The sequence below is a fragment of the Myodes glareolus genome, chromosome 14 (genome assembly GCF_982192425.1).
Source record: "Myodes glareolus chromosome 14, mMyoGla1.1, whole genome shotgun sequence".
In the NCBI taxonomy this organism is placed as follows: Eukaryota; Metazoa; Chordata; class Mammalia; order Rodentia; family Cricetidae; genus Myodes; species Myodes glareolus.
The window spans coordinates 53998346-54018757 of record NC_142039.1 but is presented as its reverse complement, the minus strand read 5'-3'; the positions used below and the strand labels follow the sequence as shown (position 1 = coordinate 54018757).

Below are 20412 nucleotides of genomic sequence, written 5' to 3'. Positions count from 1 at the left end.
AAATATATGGATGAACCTATTTCTAACTAATGTCTAACAAACAGTAAACACACACACACACACACACACACACACACACACATGTGCTTGCATGCAAACACCAAGCCTGACTTCTACATATGTGTGTACCCTCACATATAAAAAATGTGCACAAAGACACAGAAATATAAATAAATGTTATAAGATAATCGTCAACAATTACCCAGAGAAATGGCTCAGCAGTTAAGTGTGCAAGCTGCCCCTGAAGAGGACCGGTTTCCTATATGTAGGTGGATCATAACTACCTGTTCACCCCATCTCCAGGAGATCTGATGCCTTTTTCTGGCCTCACTGGGCTCCTGGGCTCACTTCGCAAACCCTGATGCAGATACACACATTATCCAAAATAAAAATCTCTTAAAAACAATTACCAAGAAGGTCAGCATTGAAATGGGGAGTGTGGACTTGAGTCAGGTTGTCTGACTCTGACTTTGGCTTTGTGCTGGTTGTGTATCTTTGGATAGCTTTACTAATCTCTCTGTTTGTCAGTTTTCAAACTGATAAGATAGGGATGACAGTGGAAGCAATGAGGAGGCTTTGATCGCCCCAAGATTGCTTAGTCGGGGCCAATACTGCTGTGATGAAACATCGTGGCCAAAAGCAACATGGGAAGGAAAGGGTTTATTTGGCAGACATACCCTGAACCATAGTCCATTCAGGGAAACAATGGCAGGATCTCAAATCAGGTAGGAACCAGGAGGCAGGAACTGATGCAAAGACCATGGAGGAGTATTGCTTACTAGCTTGTTCCTCATGGCTTGCTTGACCTGCTTTCTTCTAGAACCCAGGACCACCAGCAACCCAAGGTAGCACCACTCACAATGGGCCGAACTCTCCCACATCAATTAATCACTAATTAAGAAAATGCCCAACAGGCTTGCCAATAGCTTTATCTGATGGAGGCATTTTCTTAGCTGAGGTTCCCTCTCAGGTGAATATAGCTTGTGTCAAACACAGGGATTAAGTGAAGGAATATAATTACTTAGAGACAGAATAGGGGGCGGGGATCAGAACAAAGTGCAACAGCACATGTGTTAGAAGAGGCCATGGTGAAACGCGTCCTTTTGTGTGCTCACCTAACACAGTCAATTTAAAAAAGATGTGGTGTCGTGGCTGGTGTGTGGAGAGCATGTGACAGAGGCCAGCTGTTATCGTTGCTTTAATCCATTGTCTGGTACCGTAATGAAATGTCCGAGCAACATCTTAGAAAGAGAGGTGTGACACGTGATCAACCTCAAGGCTCCCAGGTTCAGAGTTTTCAGCTGAGGGATGTCTGGCCCCATTGCCATGGGCCTGTGGGGGTCACGTGTGTGTCTGTGGATCTGTTTTCATGGCGGTGGGAGAGCAAAGAATGAGAGATGGGCTGAGGCTGGGGATGTGTCTCGGTGATGGGGCCTAGCATACTCAAGGTGCTGGTTTCCACATCCAGTCCTCCCAGCCTGTGGGAAGCTGAGGCGTGTTCTAGTTTCATTTTCATTGCGGTGATAAGATACCTTGACTGAAAGCAGCTTAGGTGGCAAGGGGGCTTATTTTAGCTGACAAGTCCAGGTTAGATTCCACATTGTGGGGAAGTGGAGATAGGAACTTCAAACAGCTAGTCATAGCACATCTATGGTCAAGACAGAAAGAAATGAATTCACGCATGCTCACTTGTTTGCTTGCTTGTGATCACCTCGATTTCTCCACTCTTACATAGTTAAGAATCCCCAGCCTAGGGAATAGTGCCACCCAGAGTGGGCTGGGTCTTCCTAAATCAGTTAATTTCATGGAGACCATCCCTTCTAGACATGCCTGTAAGACATTCCATTGCAGATGATTTCCCCATTGAGACTCTTCTCCCCAAGTTATTCTAGGTTGTATCGAGTTGGCAATTAAATCTAACCATCAAGAAGTCAGGAGATTTGTGAGTTTGAGGTCAGCCTGGGTTACATTGTAAGATCCTGTCCCAACAAAACAAAAAAAACAAATTGGAGTTGGAGAAGAAGCATAGTCCTCTTCAAGGGCACACTGCCCAAGGCTTTATTTCCTTTCTCTAGGCCCCACCTCCAAGAGGCCACATCACTATCCAGCAGCACCATAGGCTGAGGACCATGCCTTCAACACATGGGCCTGTGGGAACCAAATCGTGACAGGAGGTAGATTTACTTACAGAGGGAGGCTGAAGTCCAAGGCTGGAGCTTGTGCTCTGCAGAGGTCCTCAAGAGAGTGACATCTGAGTAGGAGGGTTCTCAGGAGGCCAGAAAGTTTCAGGGGATGCTCCTTCATAACATTGTTCTTGTAAGAACTAACTAGAGCCCCCCGCCCCCAACATCAACGGTCCCTTCTGAGGGCATCCGAATTTAATCATCTAATTACTTCTTAAGAGTCCCATCCCTTCTTGACATGGGCACACTAAGCACCAAGCTTGGAGACCCACACATGCTACTCAAGAGCCACAGCATCTTTTAGGAGACACTGCTCCCCGGGATGCCCGCATGGTTTCCCCAACTCTTCATCTCCTGGAGGGCTGTGCTCTGTGTAACCCTTATTTCCTTGCTCCTTGGGGAATACTGTTTATGTCCCAGAAGTCAGAAAGAAGCACATGAATAGCCAGTGTGCAGGGTGTGCAGATGTGTAAGGCTTTCCTTTAGACATGTGGTGGCACCATGTGGCAGAGGTCCTGCCTCTGAGATCTACCAGGTGTCCTGAAACCAACAAAGCTACTCATGAGCCCTTAGAATGCACAGAACACGTGCTGCCTGTCACCACCCAGTGCTCAGAGAGAGCATACCTCATCTAGCCCTGGAGCATCTGAGTTCCTTCCGAAACTTAACCCAGCTGTGGGGGTGATGCCGGGAGTTCAGGACAGAATGGGGCTGTGTAGTGACAGTCCATCTCAGAACTCACCAACAACCCCAAATGGCAAAATAAAAAAAAACCCTGTATTTGAACACAGTTTGCTCATAGGACTACAGAAACAAAAAGCGAGGCTTTGCTCTCTGATGCTGATGCTGGCAACTGAACACAGGCAGGTAAGATTCCTCATTTCTCGGGACATGCCTTTTCTTATGCCCGATTCTTTGGGCTGTGGGTGTCAGAAGGTGAGTAAGAATTTGCCAGGAATAAAAGGTGGGGCGACTCTTCTGGGAACTCATTCCCGGAGGTGTCTGCAACCTGTGGTGGTAGAGTTGCATATCCAGTTGCTCATAGTAGCATCATATGTAGATAAATGTTGCAGTTCTGGGAGCCATCTAAGGGCCCTTGTTAGAAAAATGGATAAGCTATGGACATCCTACAGGGAAATGCTATGGGCAAGGTTGCTCTCTGTGCAGTCCTGGGAAAAATTTGTCCAAGATGTACTGTTAAACCAAAAGATCAAGCAGCAGTGTGTTGGGGTGTGTGTGTGTGTGTGTGTGTGTGTGTGTGTGTGTGTGCGTGTGTGTGTGTGTGTGTGTGTGTAGGAAGAGGGGGGAAAGATATAATGCATATCCATCTTTACCTGTGTAGTTATTACTTTTCATGTTGCCGAAACAAGGTAATTGGCAGAAGCAACTTGTAAAAGAAAGAGTTTTGTTTGTTTGTTTTTGTTTTTGGAGACTGTTTCTCTGTAGCTTTGGAGCCTGTCCGGAAATTTGCTCTGTAGACTAGGCTGGCCTCGAACTCACAGAGATCTGCCTGCCTCTGCGTCTCAAGTGCTGGCATTAAAAGCGCACATCACCACCGCCTGGCTGAGAACGATTTTTTTTTTGTTGTTGTTTTTTGTTTTTTTGTCTCGTGGTTTCAGAAGGATTTAGGTCCATCAGAGCAGGGAAGACACAACAGGACAGCTCCATGGTGACAGGACCAGGTCATGGCTTGTCCTGGAATGGGAAGTGGAGAGACCATGCTGGAATAACTTTCAAACTCCTATCCTTAGTAACCAACTTCTTCCAGCCAGGGCCCACCACCTAAGGGCTCCACAGCCTTTAAACAATGAGGCAAGCTTCAAACCATGAGCTTAAGGGGACACTGTAAACAGGGGGAGAAAACACAAACACATCTTTGCAGAAAGATGAGAGTGAAGATAAGCCATCCTTCATCAGCAGGGAGTGGGCTAGAGAGCAGGGAACAGTGGAGGAGGTTGGTGGGGGACATGATACTCAACGAGGTCATAGCACCTGGGACAGGCTAGGTATGAAATATCCCCCAAAGGCCACAATAAAAATCCAGTCCACAGATCCCATGGCGCTGTTGGGAGGTAATGGAGTCTAGAGGCTTTAAGAGGTGGAGTCTAATGGGAAGCAGTTAGGTCACTGGGGGAGTGTCCTTCAGTGGGTTGCTAGGACCCTACCCATGCCCTGCTTCTAGACAGCCTGAAGTGAACAAGTGTTCTTTGCCACAAGCTCCCACCAGAATGTGCCACATTGCCACAGACCCAAAGACTGTGGCTTGAAACCATGAATTAGCCATTCCTCTTTATCCATTGTTTAGTACAGGTGTTTTATCACTGTAGCTATGAACGCACCCACCTATGCCAGAGGCCGATGTCAAGACGTTTTTCTCAACTGTTTGTCTGCCCTGTGTTTTGAGACAGGCTCTTTCAGATCCTCACGCTTGCACGGCAGTCTCTTCACTCTCTGAGCTGTCCCTCCGGTACCTGTGAGTTTTTTTGAGACAAGGCATCATCATATAACTCCAGGTTGGTTTTGAGCTACCTCAGTCTTCCGAGTGCTGAGATTACATGCATGTACCACTCCTGGCTCATCCTGGTGTTTTTTCCTCCTGAGTATCTACTGGAGAGAAAATTTCTTGGAAGTAGAGCCCTGGCACTGGGTCTTTGGCATGGACTCACACAGACCTGGCGCCAGATGCCCTGGACCATTTGAGAGTGCTCCCTTCCACTCACATCCATGGCATCTTCTTCAAATGGTGAGCCCTTGGGCCTTCTATGACCTCATTCTGTCCCATGAAGGCTATCTCCCATCCCCCATCCCCTCCTTGCTCAGGACTCCTTCATTTCTCTTTGAGAAAATAAAACTGGGCCCTGGAGAAATGGCTCAGTGGTTAAAAGCACTGACTGCTCTTCGTAGGTAAATTTCCTCACTTCTCTGAACATGCCGGTTCTTATGATTGACACGAGATTCAGTTCCCAGCACCCACATGGCAGCTCATAACTGTCTGTCACTCCAGTTTTAGGGGATCTGACACCCTCTTCTGGCTTCTATGGGCACTGGGTAAGCATGTGGTGCACGTGCTTACGTGCAAACAAAACATTCATAGCACACAACATAAAAATGTTAAAGAAAGCCGTTATGGATGTGGATCAGTGGTAGAGCCTCTGCAGCCTGTATATAACCCTCAGCTAAATAGATAAATAGATAAATAGGTCAATAAATAAATAGGCTGGGTTGGCCCAGAAAAATTATTTATTAAAATAATAAAAACATATAGCTCAGGATAAAATTATGACTCATCAATAGAAATCTGTGTTCACACACAAGGAACCGCGCTGGTGCTTCTCCACCCATGCGGCAGGCTCTGTGAGCACACAAAGGCAAGCGCTCGTCCTGCCTACTGAATTGGGGCCATGTGACCACTCTCTCTCTCTCTCTCTCTCTCTCTCTCTCTCTCTCTCTCTCTCTCTCAACAGTGCTGTTCAAGGATGTTGTTTACTTGCACGACTCCTAAAGGAGACATTTTAAGAAAACCTTCCTTGTCACTTAGAGGTCGATATCTGAAACCTTTTTATATCATCTTTTTAAACCGTTGCAGAGGGTGGATATTTTGTCGCAACGAGAAAGAAATGCTGCTAGAGTAAAGATTTAGAGTAAAGATCTTTTAAAATATCAGCCAAAGGGCATCCAAAGTCATGGTGACTTGAAACCCACCACGCTTTAGATGACAGGGGCAGATCTTGTTGACATTCAGGAGTCTCCCATGTTCCCTTTTCTCTTCTCGGATTCTTCATTCCATTCCATTTCCCCAGAGGTCTTCATCCTGATGGAATCTATATGTTCCTTCTTGAGAGCCTTGGGGATCTCCTATCCATCTTTCTTAAGCCTGTCTGTGTAAAGGGAAATGCTATATTTACTTTATTTGCTGTGACAAATTAGTAAATACTTTCTGAAAAATGTGTTTCCTGGGTTGAGTGAGCACTGCGGTCGATGATATGAGAGTCGTCAAACTAAGAGCATTCAGGCTGCGTATGGAGCCGAGTGCCTGTAACCCAAGGATTGAGGAAGCTGAGGCTGGAGGAACCCGAGTTCAAAGCCAGCCTGTGCTACATAGAGAAACCTTGTCTCTCTCAGACAATGAACACATACATAAATAGAAGAAACCAGGGTGAGATTAACCAGGTGAATTCTGTTTGAACCTTTTCTAAGTATTTTAGGGGACAGAAAGGGACATATACCAAAATGTTGGTTGAGCAGACAGAAAAGTAACAAGCCTTAAAAAATGTATTCTAAAAATACTGGAGTTTAAGATGGAAAACACTCAGTGACTCCAATTAGAGTAACACCTTAATGGTGATGCTTGTTAAATAAGGCAGAGTCTCAAAGAAATCCCCAGCATTGTAATTGTGGGGTGTGAGATAATGTTCACTGTTCCCTCTGACAATCTCTAGTCACAGGGAAGCTCACAGGCAGATAGACATTTAAGGTCTGAACTACTGATGACTCAGGGGGGGATGAGTGTTAGGAATTGATGGGGGGGGGATGCTGGAGAGAGGGCTCAGTGATTAAAAACCCTGGAAGTTCTTTCAGAGGACCCGGTTCATTTCCCAGCACCCAGATAGCAGCTCACAACTGCCCGCAACTCTACCTCCAGGGGATCCGGCAACCTCACACAGACATACCTGTAGGCAAAATACCAATGCACATAAAATAAAAGCAAACTGATCATTGGAAAAAGAGCTGAGGGAGGGATGCAGGCTGGAGAGATGGCTCGGTGGATAACAGCACTCGCTACTCTTTCACAGGACCTGGGTTCAATCCACAGCATCCACATGAAAACCAACAACCTCCTGCAACTCCAGTTCCAGTGGATCTGTCACCATCTTCTGGCCTCTGGACACTTCACACACACAGTGCAGGCAAAACACCCACCCACATAAAATAAAAATATATTGTTTTAAAGAATAGAAGAGGGCTGGGGTGTTGTTCATTTCGTAGAGTGCTTTCCTAGCATGCAAGCTGGGTTTGGTCCCTAACATTGAGCAAACTGGGCAAGACAACACATGCCTACAATAATACCAGCTCTCAGGAGGTGGGACAGCAGGATCAGAAGTTCAAGGTCATCCTCACACACATACACACAATTGTAAATTTTTTTTTAAGAAGTGAAACAAAAAGTTTTTGTAGCACGAAATGATTATTTTAAACGTTCACCTTCATTTCTGTTTAGCACCAACTCTTAGGAGCAGTGCCAACCTCCTCCCTCTTGTCTGTTCATAGAGAGCCACTTCCCCACTTGGCTACTTAACTGAGTAGGCACGTAGTTCTAGCCCTGTGGTTCCCTCTTCAGTAAATCAGCAAGCACATAAAGCAGGAACTTCCCCCAAGCCACGGGAGATGACAGAGCCTTTATCTGCCCTTCTGTGTGCTGTTCCAGCCTTGAGCCCTGTTAACTCCGGATAAGGAAGCTCCCCCCCAAAATGTGGGCCAAGGAGGGTGTTTGTCTTCTGCAGAGCCAGGGGGTGGTTCTGGCTGGTGAACTTCAGGCTCTTTCCAACTGCACTGGAAAGACGAATAGTCTGAGATCCTTGAAGCGAGTTCTCTTGAGCCCAGATGTGCCTCTGGAAAGGCAGTCTCCAGATATTCCGGAACAAAACCGTGCCGAGAGAGCTGGGGAACCTTCCAGGTGGAAAGGGTAAAGCGGGACCAGCAATAGTGCAGATGTATTTCTTTAAGTGAAGAAGAGCATTTCACCATTACCCAGAGGTTGCATTCTGCATGGGATTGGTGACAACTGGCTGGCAAGTCTGGGAACTTGCTTTGGGGCTGTGTACCGAAGGGCTGTTGACCTGGCTTCATGGGTAGAGATACCCCCCGGCCTGTACATAGTTACAGCCCGATGTAGCCACTGTAAATACAGCAGAGGCGGAAGGATGCTGCAAATCAGCGGCTATCTTGGGACCCATAGCGAGACTGTCACAGAAATTAACCAGCCACTAAGCAAACAAACAAAAGCTGTTTTCTTCTGCATAACTCCAATGTTGCTGTTTTCTACTGGTCACTGAAGGTTTCGTGGGGTCCCCAGTTCTCCCTGAAGTACCCCACTCTCCCCCATGCTCTCGAGCTTTCTCACAGCACAATGGTTGGTCTCAGGCTTTCAAAATCTGTCATTTGTCCAAGGACATGTCTGCCAAATTCTACTAGTCAACTTGGATTTAAGGACAAAGGAATAGACCCCAGGTTTTAGCGGTCAGAGAGTTGGTCATCTTCTTTTTCTCTTTATGAGACAGAATCTGAGGTACCGAGGATGGACTCAGAGTTGCTACCTAGCCAAGGATGACCTTGAACTTCTGATTCTCCTGCTTCTGTTTTCCAAGTGCTCACAGTCCAGGTGCCCACCATCATACTCTGTCCATGCAGTGCTGAGGGCTGGACCCAGGGCTTCACACATGCTAAGCAAGCTCTCTACCAACCGAGCTACGTCTCTGATCTGAGACAGTGTCTGGAGATTTCAAATGTATTTAAACACAGGAGGGGAAGGATACATTGGTGGGAGAGGAGCTACTTTGCCCATGCTTGTGGCTAGGTGAGGCATCTAGGATCTATGTAGCAGCCACAACAGGGCAGGCTCCCAGTCCCTGGCAACTTTATACAGCTTTCTCATGAGCTGTAGACTGTCTGCCTCCAGCGTGATTTGATGTGTGATGCCAGAAATCTCCTGTTCTGTTCACGTCACTGTCATATTGACTTTACTGTCACTTACAGCCCCATCACTGACTCACCCACTCTTTGGCTTCCAGTCTCTCGTGACGTGCAACTATGCTCTTAGCGTATAGCTCAAAACTGCATCAAGCTTTCCACACTTTCAGGCTTAGGGAGTGTCTTCGTTTTGTTTCTGGCCGTTGCAATCACATATCATGAAAACAAAAACAAAAACAAAAACAAAACAACTTGGGAAGAAGTGTTTATTTCCAGTCACAGTTCTGGGTTTCAGGCAATTAGAGCAGGAAAGTCACAGCAGAAGGAGCTTAAGGGTTCCAGGGAACTTAAGCTGGGATCAGGAATGGAGAGCAAAGCCTGTGCTCAGATGTCTCCAATCTATGCAATTTAGAATCCCCTTCCAAAGGAATGGTGCCGCCCAGAGTGGGCAGGACTTCCCTCCTCAACTAAGGCAATCAAGTTAATCCTCCCAGACATATTTGCAGGCCCCCTAACACTTGGAATAGAACATCTCAATGCTGTGTGTTTGTGTGTGTGTGTGTGTGTGTGTGTGTGTGTGTGTGTGTGTGTGTGTGTGTGTGTGATATTTCCTGTCCTATTTGGTTAAGAGGAAGAAGATGGACAGAGGGGTTCTACCAAGAGACTAGGGAAAGGCAAGAATTATTCTGGGCCTGAAACCATGCCTGATCTGAATGAGTCAGTATGGTCTCAGCAGCTGTTGCAGGACAGAGTGCAGAAACTACAGTGGTGGGACTGGGGATAGTCCAGGCATGCTACAAAGGCCAAATTTGCCCCCCTTCCTGCAAATTAGTGCATGAGCAATTCCCTTGGAGGTGGTCAAAAGTAGGCCCTGATGTAATGATGTATCTTGAATCCATCTGGGAATCTTTTCAAGATTTACATAATAGAACAATTGATATATTAGGGTTCTTTTGATATATTAGGGTTCTTTAGAGGAACAGAACTTAAAAATGAACACACATATACATATCTACATATGGAATTTATTGGAATGACTTAAAGATTGTGGTCCAGCTAGTTCAAGAATGACTGTGTATCTGAGAATCCCATAGTTGTTCAGTTCACATGACTGGATGTCTCAGATGGTCTTCAGTGTATGCAAGAATCTCAAAGAAGTAGGCTCTAATGCCAATGAAGAAATGGATTTGTCAGTGAGAGCAAGAACAAGAGGCAAAGAGCGCAAGGCTCCTTATCCCATGTCCTTTATAGAGGCTGCCAACAAAAGGTGTGGTTCAGATTAAAGGTGAATCTTCCCACTTCAAAAGATCTGGATTAAAGGTGCATCTTCCAACTCCAAAAGATCTGGATTAAAGGTGCATCTTCCAACTCCAAAAGATCTGGATTAAAGGTGCATCTTCCAACTCCAAAAGATCTGGATTAAAGGTGCATCTTCCAACTCCAAAAGATCTGGATTAAAGGTGCTTCTTCCAACTCCAAAAGATCTGGATTAAAAGTAGGTCTTCCCACTTGGAATGATTTAATTAAGAAAAAAAAAAGTCCCTCAGAGGTGTGCCCAGCGGCTTAAGTTTTAGTTAATTCTATGTGTAGCCAAATTGACAACCCAGGATGGCGATCACAGATGAGTTTGAGGTCATCCCCATCTTGGCTCATCTGTTGGTATGCACGCGTGGTAGAGATGCACCAGCTTTTCTCTTCCCCATCATCCCTTACTCCAGTTCTGTGTTTATGTTTAGGCTTTATTTGCAACACATCACTTGCAGAACTCCAGCAGGGCAGTACCCAGAGGCCAAGTGGCATCAGATCATCTTACATATTCCCTGTGCATAATTAGTTTAGGCTATTTTAAGTCTGTAGGGCTTTTTCCCCCCTAAATTGATATACTGAACGCAAAGTGTTAGCTGAAACAGGAGCAGTGTCCTGTTTCTGTTCTACTTCCTTCTCACCCTCATCTGCTGTCTCCCTCCTGCCCTCTCTCCTACTCGCATGGAGGGAGGATGCTCTGGTGGGGGAATCCATCGCCCTGGATAAAAACAGAGTTGTCTGTAAGTTCCAGTCACTCTGGAGGCCAAGAGACCTTGATCACTTGTCACCTCTCTCTCCTCCAAAGTGGGTGGCTCACAGCCAGCTCTGTACAGACAGGGACATCACAGATGCAGGGACCCTAATCTTATATTGTTAATCAATTCTGAGGTTAGAGTTTTCGCTGGCTAGGAGTGTGTCCAGTGTTCCTTCGACAGAGGAACTTGGACAATCTGTGTCCTTTGGGGGTCACTTGAATGTGTGACTGACTTTGAATGCTGTGACCTTCTGAAGTTTGAAATACTTTGTATCTCGGTGGAGAACATGTTGGTGAGGCCACACACTGCAACAAAATGACATACAAGAGAGTTATAGTCTAGTTTGAAGAAAAGAGCTTCAAGGCAAGCCTTAGCTTAGCCTTGGAGCACTTGCCTAGCAAACTTGAGGCCTTGAGTTTGATCCCTGTCTTACAGTTCCACCCAAAAAGAAAAAATACATATGGTTGTATTTTCCTCCTTTGAGGCTTAGGAGGAAATTTGCATATGTTTTTATAAATTTGCATATACCTGACACATATTTGCCTCTAGGCTCACAAGCTTCTACTTCCAAAGAAGGCTGTGTGAGCTCCCTCATGTGTACTATCATTCCCATCGTTTCTCTTGGACTCATGTCACTGGCTTCTGTTACTGATGCACTGTTTCACAAGCTTGTCTTCCATTTCTCAGAAATGCTTGCTAAAAGTCACCATGGTTGTGAAACTCGGGCCTGAAGGACATGGGAAGGCTTTTTGTGAACTGGCTGTTAGTGTGAGGTATTCTCTGTCGACATCAGGATCCTTAGGGATCTTAGAGCCTCCTGAGACACTACTGGTTACTACATCGGACCTCTAACTGTGTTTCTATCAAGGACTATGCTTGTATATATAGAAAAAATAGTCATATCTAGAAGTCATACTTTTAAAGAAAGGATTTTATCTCAGATACTGGGATGTGCACCACAGTTATTCCCCAGTGTTGTCTTAGGGAGATTCTCTGCGGCTGGAAGGACGATGCTATCAAACTGACCACTGTGATGATGTGGGGATGTGGGCAAGCTGGGTCTCCCCCATTAACCTTAGTTTTCTCTAGGGACAGGTTCATTAAGCCAAATGCCAGTGCTCCCCACCCAGACATCTGGAATACCATTTTAAAATTTGCTGTACCCTCCATTCATCTGTATTAATTTCTTCACTTTCCAGCAGAAGTCGTGTTATCTGCCTTAGCCTAACCCTGAGCAAAATCTCTATGAATCACACTTGATGTGATTTTGCTGGTAAATCAAGAATGGCCATATTCTTCACTTTAGAAATATTTTATTTTTATTCATGTTTGTGTGTGTGTGTGTGTGTGTGCATGTGAGGGTGCATGCATGTGGCCTTCTTGGGATGAAGGCCAAAAGAGGAGGCTGCATCAGATCCCTTGGAGATGGAGTTACCAACAATTGTGAGCCGCCTGACCTGGGAGCTGGGAAGTGAACTTGGGTTCTCAGAGAAAACAGTACATATAGTTTTAATCTTTGAACCATTGTTCTAGTCCTGCTTTCTGAAGCACTTTGAAAACGGCTCTTCTGGATTCTCTTAAGGTTTTCTCAGGTGTCATTGCCCTCTAAGAATGTGGTATATCAATCGACATTCATGAGCATGTGGTTTAGGGTCAGCTACAGTAGCCATGATAGTGGCAGCTGCAGAATACTGCCCCCTGTCCACATCCTCCCATCTTCATGGCAACAGCTGAAGGGTCTTCACTTGGGTATGTAACTAAAGGAGGGGCGTTTCCCAGCATTCCTCGTACCGGAGAGAACCAGATAATAATGCTTATTTTAATTTTTTTAATGTGTATTGGTGTTTTATCTGTAATATGTATGCCTCTGTACCATGTTTGTGTGCTCCCCATGGAGGGCAGGAAAGGAGCTGGGGCTACAGATAGTTGCTAACTACCATGTGGGTGCTGGAATGGAACATGGATCCTTTGGAAGATCCATCAGCGCTCTTAACCACTGAGCCATCTCTCCAGCCTGATAATTACAATTTGAACTATATTTATTATAGAACAAAGCAAATATTTGGTGAGATTTCTAAGAGGCCCAGCTTCAGTTTGAATGTGCTTCCTGACACTCATTTGACATTTTTATGCCATGTGACCGTGTCAGAGGTGACAAGGTTACAAGGGTTCCTTCCCTGTGAATGTATTTATCCTGTCCCCACAGGAGTGGGCGCGTCCCTGATAAAAGGACTCTCTGTCTGTCCTGCATTTTCTTACTTGTCCTTCAGCCTGGCTAAAGGCTGCACGAGGTCCTTGGCATGTGTCAGCACCACGTTCTTGCTCTGTCCAGACTCCAGGGGCAAGAGCCAAATAAATCTCTGTTCTTTATAATTTCCCCAGCCTATATGCTGACACTTCAGAACCTGAAGAGGAGGGCTGCCATCTGCTAGGGACGGCAGAGACAGGCCCCGGATGAATGACCAAGTTTTAGTAACTACTGGATGCTCACAGTAGTCCCGAACACGTGTGTGTGTGTGTGTGTGTGTGGTGTGTGTGTATGTGTGTGTGTGTGTGTGTGTGTGTGTGTGTGTGTGTGGTGTGTGTGTATGTATTCCCTTTACACAGAGATAAATGAACCATGCCATCAAGTTACCATGTTCTATGATCTTCTGCCACTTTAAGCAGAATGTAAAGCTGTTGGTATCCTGTCGTGCAGATAGGTGGGGGAGTCTTTGGCACTGAGTGAAACTCAAGAGGTTCCCTTTGTTTCTCGGGGGGAGGGAGCATTTGGGATACATGATTAAGTGCTGTCGAGGAAGGTGTTCAGGAGTATGAGCCTCTATTGCCTCCTTTTCATGAGGCAAGAGTTGATTGAGGTCTCATGAATTATATTAGAAGTTAGAAAATTGTGCCTTCTCCATGAGACAAGAGTTAATCGAGTTCTCATGAATTCTGTTGGCAGGAGAATGTTCTTAAACTACAGAAGTTAGAAAATTAGGCATGGACAGAGGGACTTTTATTTCTGCTGAGATACCAAGTCACTGGTCACGTGCCATCCACTTGCACATCTCTGATGGGACTGGAGGACTCTGTCCACTGAAGGCTGGTGACAGAAGAACATGTTTGGCCTCTTCCCTGCGCTCAGTCTAGTCTGGTCAAACTCTAAGGCATGGCTGTATTAGAGCCTTGATTTCCTTATTATTGAGCAGTGAATTTGTTTCTGGAACTAGAGAGCAGGCTCTGATCTTGAATGCCTCTTGCAGTAGTGATAGTAACTAGAAAAGAAGGGGTAACATTCCGACTCCGAGGCTCACACACATATGATTAACCTGATTAACCTAGGAACCAGTTTCTCTTCCTTCCTTCCTTCCTTCCTTCCTTCCTTCCTTCCTTCCTTCCTTCCTTCTTTCTTCCTTTTTTTTTCTTTAGGTTTTTTGAGACAGGGTTTCTCTGTCTAACTCCCCTAGTTGTCCTGGAACTCACTCTGTAGACCAGGATGGCTTCACACTCACAGAGATCACCTGTCTTTAAAAGTCTACGCCACACCACCCAGCTAGTTTTTCAGCTTTTTGAAAGGCGGAAGCAGTCGATGGGGCAACAGACATGTGCACATTTAGAATTCACTGCTATACCGTAGCGAGCTACGGTCCACATACTGTGTATTGATTAAATACGAGTGTGAACTCTTCACATGAGGGAGGCTATTGAATTTAGCTCTTCAAGAGTTCAATCTTTAATCTTTTCCCCTTTTTTTTAAATTAGGAGATGTGCATTGCTCTCTTTTCTTTACCTAATAGCTAGAGATCACAGACAGAGTAACTAAGCAAAAGAGGTTTATTTTGGTGCCTCTTCAGGAAGTTAAAGGCCAAGATGTCACCATTGGTGATGACCTTCCTGTTGGCAGAATTCTGAGGTAGCACATGACACCATGTGGCAAGAAACAGGGAATGTGTGTGCATACAGGTGTCATTTAAAGCCACAGAGTTCAATTGTGGGGCTACCACCCTAGGACTCTGTCTAGGCCCAATCACTACTTCCTGTAGGCCTCACCTCTAATGGCCATAATCAGACTAAGTTTCAGTTCTTCTCAGGACATCACAATAAGTATTATTTCAACCTATAAAACTTTAGGGTGGGGGTTTTCATCGGCTTTCTGTTGGCCTGACGCTAATATCAGATAATATCAACTTAGGGAAAGGGAACGCTTATTTTGGCTCATACCTTAGAGGCTTCTGTCTAGGGAGGCTGTTTTCATGGCCTTTAGGCCTATGGTGAGGCAGTACCTCATGTTGGGAGCATGTGGAAGAGCAAAGGTGCTTGCTATTTGGAAGCTGGGAAGCAAAAAGAAAGACAGAAGGGGCTCTGGTTTCAATATGTCCTCCAAGGAATCCAATTAACAGTCAAGATTATCTCTACCAGACATGTCCACAGGCCAATTTGATCGAAGAAATCCCTCAACTGAGGCTCCGTTTTCAGATGACTCAAGGCTGTGTCAGGTAGATAATTAAAGCTAAACCTGGACAGGGATGTTTGGCCAGGTCTTCTGGCACCCAGTGGCAGGCAGAGGCTCGCATTACTATGGCCTATCTCACAGATCGCCGAACAGGCCCCCTACAACAGAGACCCAACCACTCCTCTCATCCATCAATAGGGTGAAGCCTTGTGGCTGTTGCGATTTTTGTAGGGATGGAGAAGGCTCCCTGCCATTCCCTGTCCTCCTCAAATAGAGTGTTTTCTGACGGCTTCAATACTCTTCTTAACAAGAAATCCTCTTTATCCCTTATCATGAAAAGAAGTCCAAATCCGCTCACAGATTGCCATGGTGTGGTTCTCTGTGTGCGCACGGTGTAGAAGCTAGAAAGATGAAGGGGCCTGATTCAGGTGACATGGAACGAGATAAGAGTTTAACAAGCCTCAGTGTTCTCCGAGGCCACATGCATATCTGGCCCTGAGCTTAACACTTCGTGCACATCCCTGATGCCAGCAGGCTGGTGGCCAAAGTTCTCTTGCCCACAGGTCACACTCAACTTTGATATGTATATAGTAATTGCTGAAGCTTAGCTCCTGGGTCTGTAGGAGCTTGTGCATGACCTTGGATGTGGGCCCTGCCCCCAACTCACATACAATATTGGGCTGGGGCTCCATATCTTCTGCCTGCTTTTCTTTTTGACAACTTCATTGAGATCTAAGCTGTAGGCTGCCCATATGATTTGCTGATTAAATGTTCATGGCTCAGTGGGTGTTGGCATAGGCCCAGAACTGGGCGACCAGTGCCATCATCAATTTTAGAAAGTTCCTTATCACCTCCCAGAGATATCTCAGGGTGATTCTAAGCATATATCCTGGAAAAGGCAAAAGACAGAGGAGATAGTAGGGAGACTGGTGGGATAGTAGGGGACAGGAGGGTGAATGGACAGAGTATATGGAATATCCAGACCGGTAAACTACTCCAGATGACCCTGTACTAGGGGGACCTGTGCCATTTTTCATGTGTCCAAACCCACAGGCTTCACAGTCCAAAGAGTAAACCATATTGTGAACTGGAGACTCCAGGTGACCTGTCAATCAGGGCAGTCACTGGTGGCCCTACGCGGACCAGTCTGCTGGTGTCAGCAATATAAAGCTATGTGTGGGGGACAGAGAATTTAAGGGGACTCTTTGTAACTCCCTCTTGTGTTTGCTGTGAACCCCAAATGACTCCTATAACCAGTCTGAAAGAGAAAAGCCTATGCTCATCCGCAGCCACCCCATTCCCTCTTCTCAAGGCCTCAGTAACTATGACGACTCCGCCTCTGCAGGTTAGCCTACTCTAGACACGCCACAGAAACAGGATGGTACAACATCTAGTCTTTTGCAGTTGATTTTTTTCACACTACGGTGCCTTAGAGGCTCAATAATGCCAAGGTTTATTCCTAACATGAGTCTGTTTTATAGGGATGGCATATTTTATTTACTCACTCACAGTCGATGCTTTGGATAGCATTCACTTTTTTGACTACTACAAACGAAGCCACTTTGTGCACGCAAGTTTGTCTGTGAGCACATCTTTTCATTTACTTTGGACATATTGGGGAAGATGGTACGAGACCATATGGTTTCCACCTCCCGAGGAACAGCCAGGCTGGCTCTAAAAGCATCCAGAACTCACTTTATATTCCTGTCAGCAAGGCATGGGCTTCCAATTTCTTCACATCCTCGACAACTCTTGTTAACTATCAGATTTTTCCTAAAAGTGAAATCCTGCTGATGCTTCTGATTTTTTTTTCTACATTAAGTCTTTCTTCTCAATTGTTTTCGTCAGTTCCACTATATTTTTTTCTTCTAAGCTAGGGTCATTCATGATTGCCATGATTTCATATCTCCACAGCTGTCGGTATTTCTGCCGTGATGGTCCTTCCCCAATGGACGCCTGAACAGGTCAGTAAGTTCACACTAGGGCTGTTCTCTCCGTAAGAATGTTCTGCAGGGGAAGAATAGACGAAACAGAACAACATACTGATACCCTTACAGTCAGTGAGCTCTGGAGAGATCCGAAGTCCAGGTCTTTAAAGTTCAAGGCCCGGAACCTTAGTGTAGGGATTGAGGAGCAGTGGGGTGGAGGCAGGAATGCTCTCACCACCTGGGTGTCTCTCTGTGGGTTCCACTTCCCTTCCCTGCCAGTGTGGATTCTCTCCAGAGCTAGCGGCCCCGGTAGTGGGGAAGGTTCTCTGGACCTGTGAGTTACAGCTGGGGCCTTGGTGGCTGGTATCCAGAGACCAGAGAGTGGGAGAGTCTCTCTCCCTCAGGGGCTAATGACCCTGACTGCCAGCAGGAGGAGGGCCCCCTAATTTTTGCACAATGCATTGTAGAAGGAGCGACGGCCGGCTGCGCTCCCACCACCTGGCTAGCTTTACCCGAAATAATTACACGGAAACTGTATTCATTTAAACACTGCCTGGCTCGTTATCTGTAGCCTCTTATTGGCTAATTCTCACATCTTGATTCAACCCATTTCTAATAATCTGTGTCTCACCACAAGCTCGTGGCTTACCCGGAAAGATTCAGCATGTCTGACCTGGCAGCTTTATGGCGGGCAACTCTCTGACCCTGCTTTCTTTCTCCCAGCATTCTGTTCTGTCTACTCCACCCACCTATGTTCTCACCTATCAGGCCAAGCAGTCTCTTTATTAATTAACCAATGAAAGCAACAGAAATACAGAAGACCCACCTACACCAATGCGTAAGGAATTGTATGCAACTTCAAGGTCTTCTTGAGTTCATCTTGGGGCCACCAACCCCATGGCAACCCTGATAGGTTCCCAGCAACCCTGGGCAGGGAAGGGTATCAGAGTCATGAGGGTTGGGTCGTACAACCATGGAGACCAGGATCTGCCCAGGGGAGAGTTTTTGGGGAAGGGTTTGGGTTTTAGGTTAGGGGAGGGAGAGCCTTTAGTGGCAGCTCAATCACAGCTGGGGACTGTCCCTGGTCCCACTAATTTTCTTTCCTAGAGCTCTGTCTATGGAAAAGCGATTTACAGGGCAAGAAGGCACTGGTATCTGAAGCTGGGAGGCTACTCAAACTTACATGTTGAAACCCCACCCACAGTACCTCAGAATATGAGATTGAGATAAGGCTTTTTTGTTTGTTTGTTTGGTTTTGGTTTTTGGTTTTTTGTTTTTTTTTTGCTTTTCAAGACAGGGTTTTTTGGTGTAGTTTTGGAGCCTGTCCTGGAACTCACTCTGTAGACGAGGTTGGGCTCGAACTCACAGAAATCCATCTGTCTCTGCTTCCCGAGTGCTGGGATCAAAGGTGTGCGTCACCACTGTCCAGGGAGACGAAGCTTTTATTTACTATTTTTTAAATTAATGTATTTATGTTTTTGCCTGTAAATATGTCTCTTGCACCACACGCCTGCCTGGTGCACATGGATCTGAAGTTACAGATGCTGTGTGGGTTCTAACAATCAAACCAGTGTCCTCTGGAAGAGCAACCAGTGCTTTTAACCACAGAGCCATCTTTTCAGCCCGGAGACAGGCCTTTTAAAGAGAGTAAGTTAAAATAACATCACCAGGTTGGGTTACGTTCTAGTTTACTTCTCTAGTGTTTTGATAAAAACACTGACAAAAACCAAGTTAGGGGAGAAAAGAGTTTATTTAGCTTATGACTTTCAGGTCACAATTCATCACTAGGGGAAGAAGTCTGGGCATGAACTCAAGGCAGAAGTTTGGAAGCAGGAACTGAGGCATGGAGAAGTGCTGTTTTACTAGCTTGCTTTCCATGTCTTGCTTAACTACCTTTATTATATAACCAGGACCATCTGCCCTGGGATGGCACTGCCCACAGTGAGCTGGATCCTCACACATCAATCATTAATCAAGAAAATGCCTCTCCCGACTTATCCACAGGCCAGTCTGCTGAAGGCAATTCTTCAACTGGGAGTTCCTTTTCCACCCGGAGGGTCAAGCAGACGCCACCAACAGCCATCACAGGCTGTGATTGAATACAATGCATGTTCTTGTAAGATGGACTGAGTGAGATACAGAAGAACGACCATACTCGGGCACAGAGAGAAGATAGACAGGTCATGGGGAGTGGCTCCGCAGTACAGTAAACTTACCTGCTATGACCAGAGACCTCTTCCTGCTATAAGGAAATAAAGCTCTGGTGTGTAAGCCCTGCTTTTCTCTCTTTGTCTGCTTCTTACCTGTGAATGAAGTAACCTTGCAGGCTGCTGTCTGAGCATCTCTGCTGTGGACAACCCCTTCTGTAGGCAAGGTTGCTTGTTCAAACTGTGAAAAGTGTGTCATTGTGGGAATTCGTTTCAAGGTGATAAGTCTATTCTCTCTTGTTTAATTTACTTGTTTAAAATATTAATTTTTAATTTTATTTGTATGGATGCTTTTGCCTGCGTGTGTGTGTCTGTCTAGGACCTTTGGAGGCCAAAAGAGTTCCCTGCATTCCCTAAGACTGGGGTTCTAGAGGTTGTGAACTGCCCTGTAGATGCTGGAAACTGAACCTGGATCCTCTGGAAGAACAAGAAGTCCTCTTAACTGCTGAGCTACTTCTCCAGCTTGATCTAGCCTCTTTTTTGACAGAGCTATCTTCCTTCCTTCCTTCCTTCCTTCCTTCCTTCCTTCCTTCCTTCCTTCCTTCCTCCCTCCCTCCTTCCCTCCCTCCCTTTCTCCCTCCCTCCCATTCTTCCTTCCTCTCTGAGACAGGGTAGCTGACTGTGGACTTGTGATCCTCAGTTTCCCGGGTGCTGAGATGACAGAGATAGTTAGATCTTTTCCTTCACTGAATGAATGACTCTGGAGTGACTGTTCTCACAACTCCTGAAGTTAGAGAGCTGAGGCCAGCTCACATCTGTCTTGTCCCACCTTTAATGTTTGTTAGGGTCTTTGCAACCTCTTCTACAGCAAGAGTCTCTGAGGACAGGACAACCAACGAAATGAATTGATGAATGAACTAGACTTCTAGGTTCTGGAACTCTAGGCTGTGCCTGGATCCTTGGGCCTGTGAA

General features: G+C 45.9%; 1 long non-coding RNA gene across 1 annotated transcript; it reads left to right on the top strand.

Annotated features, from left to right (window-relative positions):
* Nucleotides 1-2769: 2769 nt before the first annotated feature.
* Nucleotides 2770-19570, top strand: LOC146892039 (uncharacterized). Its single transcript, XR_015004964.2, has 3 exons — nt 2770-3050; nt 17280-17329; nt 19204-19570. It is a non-coding gene; the product is annotated as an uncharacterized LOC146892039 (long non-coding RNA).
* The last annotated feature ends 842 nt before the right edge of the window (nt 19571-20412 follow it).